Genomic DNA, 11,311 nt, shown 5'->3' with positions numbered 1-11,311 from the left:
CTCTTCCCCTCTTGCAACTGGCACTGTTTGGGATGGTGGCTGCTCCATCAGCCTGGTCCCTAGGAAGACCAGAACTCCCCTGAGGCTGAACACAGGCATACATAGTGTGAGAAATAAACCTTGTAGTTTTAGGTTGCTTGTTACTGCAGCATATCCTTGTCTATTCGGGTTGATACAGGTCTTGATTATGGTGTCAAGTTCATTTATTCATTTATTCATTCACTCACTAATTCATTCATTCATTCATTAATTCATTCAACACACTGAGCTTCTGCTCTGCACTAACCAGTGTTCTAAATGCTGGAGCAGATTTAATTTTTTCTTTCAGAAGCTTTCATTCTGTCGGGGAATACAGACAACATGCAAACACATGAATAATTCACAAGCTGACTTACAGATTGCAGTAAGAGTTATAAAGGAAATAAGCAGGCTGATATGATGTAAAGGAATTGGGGAGGAGAGAAGATGGTCATCAAGAGAGGTTGCTTCATTTGAACTGAGACACAAGTGGGGGATGGAGCTGTCATGCCAAGAGCATGGGAATAATGTCCCAGGGAACATCAGCGAAGAGCCTGCAGGGAAGGGCCTGCTGTGTTTGAGTCACAGAAAGCAGATCTTTGTGTCTAGAGGAATGTGCGGGAGCAGAGGCAGAGGCAGGTATGCTATCTTTTTTTTTTTTTTAGGGACGCTATCTTGCAAGTAAGTTGTGCATGGCCTGCTTGGTGTGTTAAAAGGTCACTCTTTTTCTATGTCTGTTGTAGGCAAGAGCAAAGCTAGAGAGTTATATTAGGGAGCTGTTGAATGTGTCCAAGGGGGAGGTGATGATATTGGCTTGAGAGTGATGACAATAAAAGATGAGACAAGTATACACATTTGAAATATGTTTTGAAAGTAGAATCCACAGAATTTGTCAATGGATTAAAAGTGAGGTATCGTAGGCTAAATAATGGCCCCTGAAGATATCCACGTCTTAATCCCTGGGACCTGTAGATGCTACTTTATATAGCAAAAGGAACTTTGCATGTGTGATTAAGTTGATGATCTTGAGATGGGGACATTATCGTGGATTATCTGGATGTAATCACAAGTATCTTTAGAAGAGGGAGGCAGAGGGAGATTTTACTGCAGAGAAGAAGAAGGCAAAGTGGAGACTGAAGGAAGATGCTCGACTGCTGGAGTGAGGAATGCAGCTTTAGAGGCTGGAAAAGGCAAGGATGTGGAATCTCCCTTAAGCCCTCTGGAGGGAGCATGGTCCAGCTGACACTTTGATTCTGGCCCAGTGAATCTGATTTCAGAATTCTCACCTCAAGAACTCTTAAGAGAATACATGTCTATGCTACTGTTGTTGTTTTTATTGTGGTAAAATATACATAACATAATATTTAACATTTTAACCATTCATTAAGTGTTCAAGCCAGTGACATTAAACACATTCACAATGTTGTGTAACTATTACCATTATTTTTGCCTTAAAGACTTTATCATCTGCAATAAAAATGCTGAACCCATTAATAACCCCTCCTTCCCCCTATCCCCAACTCCTGGTAACCTCTATTCTACTTTCTGTCTCTATATTTGTCTATTCTAGATACTTCCTATAAGTGGAGTCATATAATATTTACCCTTCTATGTCTGGCTTATTTCACTAAGCATAATGTTTTCAAGGTCCACTGAGTGTTGTAACATATATCAAGTTTTCATTTCTTTTTTTTTTTTTGCGGTACGCGGGCCTCTCACTGTTGTGGCCTCTCCTGTTGCGGAGCACGGGCTCCGGACCCGCAGGCTCAGCAGCCATGGCTCACGGGCCCAGCCGCTCCGTGGCATGTGGGATCTTCCCGAACCGGGGCTCGAACCCGTGTCTCCTGCCTCGGCAGGCAGACTCTCAACCACTGCGCCACCAGGTAAGCCCCTCATTTCTTTTTATGGCTGAATAATATTATGTGTTGTTTTAAGTCACTGAGGTTGTGGCAATTTGTTATAGCAGCCATAGGAAACTAATACATGAGGGAGGAGAGAAAAGAAGGTATGAAGGATGATCCCTAGGCTTTTGGGCCTGTGGACTGGATGGATTGAGATGCCATTTACTGGGAAAGAGAAGTCTCAGAGAGCAACAGATTCAGGGTAGGAAAATCACAGGCTCTGTTCAGGCCATATTAAATTTGAGATGTTTGCTGGACTTCAGAGGAGATGTTGAGGAAATAACTAGACTGTGGAATTCTGAGGGGGGAGGTCGGAGCTGGAGAGCTACACTTGGGAGGCATCACCACATAGATGGTACTTAAAGCCAATAGCTTGGTTGAGACTTCCCAGGGAAAGTGTGGAGAGAGAAAAGGAGGGGGCTGAGCCAGCATCTGCAGGTAGAGCCGAGGAGGAGGAGTCAGCCTAGCTGGCTGAGAAGGAGCAGCAAGGGAGGGGGAAGAAAACTCAGGAAAGTTCTGTATCATGAGAGTTTCGGTGAGGAAGGCACAGCCAACCAGGCTTTGAGAGACTGAATAAGGGGGGACACTTATGACCTGGATGAGAGCAGAGTTTGGGGTAGGAGGAAGGGACAGAAGCCAGAGAAGGAGGAGTTAAGGACGTGAGAAACGGGGAAGTATTAGCCTTCTTAAGTCTTTGAAGAAATTTTGCTGTGAGAAGGAGCAGAAAAATGGGATAAGGTGGAGTTCAAAACTTTTTAAGGTTGGAAATATTGTTGTAGTTATCTATGGCTGCCTAACAAGTACCCTAAAACTTAGTGGCTTAAAGCAATAGTCATTATATTCTTTTCCATGATTTTTGTGGGCCAGGAATTTGGTGATAGCTTGGCTGGATAATTCTTTTGCTCCACGTTGCATCAACTGGAGTCACTGGTAGTATTCAGCTGTTGAACGGGCTGGTTTTGAGGGTTCAGGATGGCTTCACTCATAGGTCTGGCACCTTGGTGAGCATGGCTGGAAGGCTGGGCTCCACTGGGACTGTCGACTGGAGTGCCTTCCTGTGGCGTCTCTAGCATGGTGGTTTCAGGGCTCCAAGTGTCCTGTGACAAGACAGAAGCTACATGGCCTTTTATGACTGACGTTTAGGCATCACAGAATATCACTTCTGCTGTATTCTATTGGTCAGTCCAGCCAGAAGCCCACCCAGATTTAAGGGAGGGGACATAGCCCCCACCTCTTGATGGGAGGACAGTCAGAGAATTTGCAGCTATGTTTTAAACTCCTACAGATACAGAACATGTTTGCAGGCTGGATGGGAATGCACCATGAGATGGAAAGAGGTGAATGATGTGGAAGAGAGAAGAGGAAACTTCAGGAATCAACAAGTCCTTCAGAGGTCACGAGGGGACAATACTCAAAGACTGGAGACTGAGCACTATTCTCCCTGGGGCAGGAGGGAAGGACATTGTGAGGACGGATGCAGAGTGAAAAGATGAGGCTGTTCCCTTCTGATGATTTCACTATGCCCAATAATGTACAGGTCATTACATTACAAATCATCAGCTGAGGGTAGGTGTTGAGGAGGGTTAAGAAGAAAAGAAGATGTACGTCATAGTAATTTTAGAGAGTAGGAACATTAGGTATTTGTTTGAAAGACAGAGTTTAACAGTGATGGCTTTCTGTTATTGTTGAAAAGAATATAGATCATAAGTACATGACTATGTTTTCTTTTTTTTTTTTTTTTGTGGTACGTGGGCTTCTCACTACTGTGGCCTCTCCCGTTGTGGAGCACAGGCTCTGGACACGCAGGCTCAGTGGCCATGGCTCACGGGCCCAGCCACTCCGCGGCATGTGGGATCTTCCCGGACCGGGACACGAACCCGTGTCCCCTGCGTCGGCAGGCGGACTCTCAACCACTGCGCCACCAGGGAAGCCCAGTACATGATTATTAATCCTCAAGAGTATATTAACAACAAAATCAGTTTATTGGTGAATGTTAATTATGCCAAGTATTTATGGAACATATGAGAGATGCTCCAAATTCTAGGAAGTTGACGACAAATTCTTGCTCACCACACTCCTTTAGATGGGAGGTATGTGCTGTTATTTCAGCTTTATTGCTTGGAGGAACTAGAGTAACTTCATAAAGTAAGTCTGAGAAAGAACCCAGGATTAGAACTCTGAGATAATTTCTTTTTTTTTAGGAGTACTGAGGACATGGAAAATAACTGCCTGTTTTACTTGAGAGGATATTTGGATCATCAACTCCTGAGACTAATTTAAAAAACTCTGGCAAGAGTTGGTCGTGAGCAGAGTTACTTGGTAGGTGGTATCCTTTTGCAAATGATGCTTTTAGTGTTGAAAATATATTTGTAATTCTTGTTCTGGAATTGCTTTTAGAAGGAGTTTATGATTTGCGCACAAAACAATCAACGGGATTACTTTTATTTATTAGAGCATTCACCAAAATATTTTATCACAGTCTTGTTCTAGGGGCTTCCCTGGTGGCGCAGTGGTTAAGAATCTGCCTGTCAATGTAGGAGACACGGGTTTGAGCCCTGGTCCAGGAAGATCCCACATGCCGCAGAGAAACTAAGCTTGCGAGCCACAACTACTGAAGCCCACGGGCCTAGAGCCCGTGCTCTGCAGCAAGAGAAGCCACCGCAGTGAGAAACCCACACACCAGAAAAGCAGCCCCCGCTCAATGCAACTAGAGAAAGCCCGCGTGCAGCAACGAAGACCCAACACAGCCAAAAATAAATAAAATAAATTTATAAAAAAAAATTATCACAGTCTCATAACTCACCTTATTTAGTTTTAAATATTTCCAAAAACTGTATCCCCCATGAAAGTAATGAATATTCATCTACAGCCAGGATATCCCAAATAAGGAGAATGAGGGTTTGCTGAGAATTTCCAAAGGGGAGTTCTGAGGATGCACCTTTGCCAAAGTCCACACATACTTCATAGAATTACATCATGTCAGGAATGATAGAGATATCAGACTCACCCAAAACAAACTCATTGTCTGTGTCCACTGATTATTATCTATGCCTCCTTTCCCTCCGGTATCCTTTATATTTATCAACTGGGTTTCCATCCACCCAACTAGCCAAGTTAGAAACTGTAGGTAAAGCTCGACCCTCTGCTCCATTACTCTACGAATTCCCTTGTTTACTGTTAACTACAATCAGCTGGGAATACATTCAGCTGAAAGTTATAGAAAACCTACCTAATAGTGGCTTAAACAAATTTGTTTATTTTTCTCACATAACAGAAAGTCCAGAATTAGGCAGCTGTTGGTGTCCCTTCAGTTGTCCCATGATGACATGGACTCCTGTTTTTAGGCTCCGCAATCAAAGGGGATCATTTCATCCTCAGGTTTGTTGCCTTTGGGTTGTAAGAGGGCTGCTGTACCTTCAGGCAACACATCCACATTCAAGGCAGGAAAAATGGGAAAGGTGAAGCCAGCTGCATATCTCTTTTATCAGGATAGAAAAAGCTTTCCCAGAAATCTCCACAGTGTACTTTCGCTTAGGCTTCATTGGTCAGAACCGGTCACATGGACACCCCTACCTACAAAGGGAACTGGGAAGTGTGGAACAAGATTGTCAGATTGGTCCAGACCAATAAAGATCCATGCCTGGGGCTAGACACATTCCCTCAGCCAAATTCCAATTCTGTTAGCAAGGAAGAAGGGAAAATTGTGTTGGTAGGTAAAAAAACTGTGTTGGTGGGTAAATAATAGTGTTGGTCACAGTTGCAAAGTCTGCTGATTTTAGTTCTGAGATAGCTCTCACATTTCCTATCTCTCTCTCCACTGTCTTAGCTCCAGTCCTCAGTGTCTTTTGACCTGTCCATCACAGAAGCCTCTGAACTGAACCTCCAACTTCCAATGTAGCCTCCTACAACCATCCTCCATCAGCTGCCAGACTTAAGTTTCTAAAATGCAAATCTGCTTATGGCCCCTCAAATATAAGAACATTCAGTGGCTCTCTCTACTAGTGGCTGCTCTGGCAAGTTTGGCCTAATTCCCATCCATCACCTCACTTGGCAAACTCTTACTCTCCCTTCGAAGCCAAGTCTAAATGTCTCCTCCTCTGGGAAATCCTTCCTACTTTGCTCCTGATCTAACAAAACTATTCTCTCCTTTTTTTTCCTCATATGTCTGTTTTATATATCAAGAATAAGGGGCTTCCCTGGTGGCGCAGTGGTTGAGAGTCCGCCTGCCAATGCAGGGGACGTGGGTTCGTGCCCCGGTCCGGGAGGATCCCACGTGTCGCGGACCCACGTGTCGCGGAGCCCATGGCCGCTGAGCCTGTGCGTCCGGAGCCTGTGCGTCCAGAGCCTGTGCTCCGCAATGGGAGATGCCACAGCAGTGAGAAGCCCGCGTACCTAAAAAAAAAAGAATGGTACATGTTATACAGCATTACAAAGTTATTTGCTCAGAGGCCCGTCTCTTGCTAGATTATAAACTCTGTTCAGTAGATTCTCCTTTGCAGCTGGCATAGTGTGTAGCATGTAACAGGAGCTTATGGCAGAGGGAGCTCCTCATCTCGCAACAACTATTCTCACCTTTATCAGAAAAAGAGTGCTGGTTTTTAATTGAGTTCATGTTACTTTGAATAAAGACCAAATATTTCAATCTGCCTTGTAGCTAAATGAAGCCATGTGACATAATGCCTGGAGCTAAAGCAGCCACATTAGAGATGACATCAAAGTTACACCATGAGATGGCAGAGTAAAAAGCTAAAAGGATGTGGGTCCCTGACATGGTATATAATGTCTTTTTGGCCTAGGCTTGCCTTAGCTTTAGGTGGAAGAGAAAAAAACTTTCTTGATTTTGAGCCACTATTATTTTGGGTTTTCTGTCACTTGTAGCTAAACAATTCTAACTGAAATGTGTAAAAATTGTGTGTGTGTGTGTATTTAACTAAATTGGTTGAATTATAATTGGCTGAACCCTAGCATGGCTTGAAAACTCTTGGCCCATAGGCTGCATTACGTTCTCAGATATATTGGCTATATAATCACATATTTTAAAGATATGTGAATACTAGGCTGGGCATGCCTCACGAATCCCTGTGGTCTCATAGCTGACTTACTGTGCCCATGCACATTGCCTACCCCTGAATGCATTTGCATTTACAGTGCCTTAGCCTAGAGTGGACTCTGCTAGGTTATAAGCAATGGATTCAACAGCTTGCAAAGTGTTTGCCCATTTGTTCTCCTGATGTTTACCCGTTTCAAAGAACCATTTATAAGGGCGGAAAAGGAAGAATAAACACATTTCACTCAGCCTCTGAAAATAGAGCTCAGTCCGTGAAGAAGAGTCACCTCTCCCTGGTTGAATTGTCATCAATCATTTATATGCAATGGCAGGAGCTAGGCCAACCTTCCTGTCATGGTTTGGTGTTTGCTCTGCTGGGAAGAAGGCAGAACTCTTTCCCCCTCCTAAACCCCACCTCTGACCCAGATTTGCAGTCAAATGTCATATTGGACAGGTAGACCAGCTGTTGGGGTCTAAAGATTTTTTTAGAGGAAATTTTCACCATTTTGATATTTGAAATCTGATGTAATGTAATTGGGGGGAAAATGTCTATGGAGTTTTGTAGTCCTGATCTAATATGTTCTGGGAAAAGTCACCTCAGTGGTATATTATCACGTATAAAGACAGTCTAGGGCTCTTGGCTCACAAGGCCTTGTCGTTCACCTGGGAATATCAAGAGCTGTGCTAAAGTCAGAGGTCTGGGTTCACATCCTCACTTCCCACATTTTAGCTGGGTGATCTTGACTAGTTGCTTGACCTCTCTGTATACAGTTCCAGTGTGTGCTGGAGTCAGGTCAGCCCTGTCAGAGAGCCAGGTGTTTGAATCTCTTCCCAACTCTGTGTTCACTGATGTCCTCTTGGGGTCATGTTGGCTGTAGTAGGAGTCTTTATACCAGGGAAACTGGCAAATCAGGGCTCCCTACTGCCCATGGAGTTATTAAAGATTTACCAGGACTCCACTGCACTTTCCAGATCTGTACAATGGAGCTGATAATACCTATCTCACCTAGAGGATGAATTGAAAGACCTGGTGGGAAGCACAAGTGATAGCCCTTAATACGTGTTAGCTTCGTAATTCTTTTAGCTGTGGCCTGTTAGCTATATTATTGTTGAGACTGTTTTTTGGGGAGGCAGGAGCTGACTTCAGCGGCTTTAAAATGGCACAACCATTTAACCCCTCAGTATCCCTTTTGCCCCTGGGGCACATTTGACTGCCATGGCAGGCTGTCAACCTGTCCTGATATTTGAGTCATCTATGTGGCCTGACACAGATAACAGGGTCCTGTTGGCAGAGTGATGCCAGAGCTTTGAGAGAAAAGCAAATGCGTGGTAGAAAGGCCCGGAGTGTTACGGCAGAGTAGGGGATGCAACTTGGCCTGATTTGGGGGGTGGGATGGGGAGGAATGGACTGTAATCACTGAATGCTGGGACGTAAGGGGCTACAAGAAACCATACAGTGTCAAACCCTTGCCTTACAGCTGAGGAGACAAACACTCTCAGACCGAGGCTTGATCTTCCTTTACTGTTGTTTTTCCAGTTTCATTTTTGACCAGGCTGATGCTCTTAGCTTTTGATTATGGTGAAAACCAGATCAAGTTCAGAATCTGTAAGAGAATTTTCTGAGTGGGATCAGAAAAGCAAGCGAGAAAATATCTTAAAATGGGAATGTAAATTGGTGCAGCCACTGTGGAAAACAGTATGGAGGTTCCTCAAAAAGTTAAAAATAGAGTTACCATATATGATCCAGCAATTCCACTTCTGGGTATTTATCTGAAGGAAATGAAATCACTCTCTTGAAGAGGTATCTGTACCCCCATGTTCACTGCAGCATTATTCACAATAGCAAAGATGTGGAAAAAACTCAAATGTCCATTGACAGATGAATGGGTAAAAAAAATGTGGTACATCCACACAATGGAATATTATTTAATCATAGAAAAAAAGGAAATACTGCCATTTGTAACAACATGAATGGACCTGGAGGGTTTTATGCTAAGTGAAGTAAGTCAGACAGAAAAAGACAAACACTGTATAATCTCACTTATATGTGGATCTAAAAAAACTGAACTCACAGAAACAGAGAACAAATTGGTGGTTGCCAGAGGTGGGGAATGGAATGTGGGAGAAATTGGTGAAGGTGGGAAAAAAAAAAGAAAGATAAGGTCTTAAAAGATGAAGCATTATGTTTCCACATCAGAAGTTGTAAGCTTAGGGCAGGATCATAGCCCCACAATGTGCATTCAGACAGCACTCAAATAGCGACTTTTTTTTTCCCCAATGAATTTCTTATCAATTAATTAACCAATTTCCACGAGTCTGTAATACCTTAATAGATACTATATTGAAATATAAAAAAACAAAACAAAAGCAAAAACAAACCAGGGTACAGGATAGTATAAAGACTGGAAAGACACTCAAAAATGCCAACAGAGTATGTCTTTGGATAGCGTTAGGGTGGATAGATAGATAGAGGATCGATTTCTTTTTCTACTCTTCGTGATACTTTATTCTGTGTTAGCTATTCCACAATAATGCTGCTTAACAAATGACCCCAAAACTCAGTTTCAATAGCAAGAATTGATTCCCGTACTAATAGTCTGAGGGTCAGCTGATCTGGCCAGGCTTGGGTCCAACTTGTGGATTAGGTTCTGACCTGCTGCATGTGTCTCATTCTGTGGCCCAGGTGATTACCTAGGGAGCCTGTTCTCACAGCCGGTGACAGGAGTGCAAGAGGCCAGTCAGATTGTACAAGCACATGGAGGCCTCTACTCACATCAACCACTAACATCCCATTGGCCAAAGGAAGTGATATGGCCAAGCCCGTACAATGGAGCAGGAGGTATGCACTACCCACACTGGGAGGGGAGCAAGTATCCAAATTATCATGTGAACTTCTTTGAAAATAAGTACATAAATACTTTTATAACTGAAAGTATGTCCTTATTAAAAATAACGATACTTTACCTTTGTATTGCATTTTATAGTTTTTAAAACATCTTTGCTGTCATTCCGTCCTATATTCTTTCCAGTAGCCCAGTGATATGGTGGGGAAAGCAACAACCCCATTTTTAAAGATGTGAAAATTCTGGCTATGTTATTTTCCTTGAACTGCCATAAAAGATTATCATAGGCCTGGTGGCTTCAAACAGAAATTTGTTCTTTTACAGTTCTGGAATCTAAAAATCTAAAATTAAGATGTCAGCTGGACTGTGATCTCTCTGAAGGTTCTTGGGAAGAACACCTCCTTGCTCTGGTGGTTGCCAGCATTCCTTGGTTTGCAGCTACGCCACACTAATGTCTGCCTCTGTCATCACATGGCCTTTCTCTTTGTCTCTGTGTGTCTCTTCTCTTATAAGGACACTGGATTTAGGGTCCACCTTAATTTAGTACACCTCATCCTAACTTGATTACATCTGCAAAGACTATTTCCAATTAAGGTCACATTCACTGGTTCTGGGTGAACATGAAGTTTTGGGGGACACTAGTCAACCCACATACTGGCATGCAGAGTTTATGGCATTTATGCTCATAATTCCTCCAGTGTTTGGTGTCCTCCCCACCAAATCCACGCCATGTGTCTTAGGCCAGAGCTTCTCAAACTTAATTGTGTACACATAGCACCTGAGAGTCTTGTTAAAATGCAGAGTCTGATTCAGAAGTTTGGGGTGGGCCTTGGAGCTGGGACTAGGGTGAGGTAAGGAGGCCCTGATGGTAGGATCTCCTTAAATGTTGCGCCCTGGGTAACTTGCTGGTCCCGGCCCTGTGAGATTCGGCACTTCTGACCAATGCTGTGGATTCAAGCAACACACTTTGAGTAGCAAGGTCTCAAGTTACAGTCTATGTGGGTTTAATGCTCGGTATCTGACCCTCAATAGTGAAGAGGATGCTTTCCATTTTGAAGCTGGGTGCGTGGGCTTTGTAAGTCGTAGAAAAGGACACTGGTTCTGCTATGTTTTTAATGCTGGGTCTTGTGGGCTGACCTGCCTGCCAATATTGGTGCTTTGGGAACACTGCAGGGAGTTAAGTGGTAGCATGGATATCTAGGGCCCCTTTGTAAGTCCCTCATCAGACCTCCATCCCAAAGCCTGACTGGTTCCTGGGATACCTGACTATTCCAGAGCTGGCTCCCCCACTTTCCATTGTGTTGCCTGCAAGAGCATCCTTGTTCTCTCCCGATAGCCACAGTGGGCACAAGTGGAGGCTTCCTTTACCAGCCAGGTGGTGGGCTCAAACCAGCCATCCCATCACCAACCCCTACTGTTGAACCCGGGCCCCCCAGGCTCTGTTGCATTCCCCGCCCCCTCTTTTCTCAAGGAGATATATATACATAAATTTTTTCCCTTCT

This window comes from Neophocaena asiaeorientalis, unplaced genomic scaffold (assembly GCF_003031525.2).
Source record: "Neophocaena asiaeorientalis asiaeorientalis breed wild unplaced genomic scaffold, Neophocaena_asiaeorientalis_V1.1 scaffold400, whole genome shotgun sequence".
NCBI lineage: Eukaryota > Metazoa > Chordata > Mammalia > Artiodactyla > Phocoenidae > Neophocaena > Neophocaena asiaeorientalis.
This window is presented reverse-complemented; position numbering follows the sequence as displayed.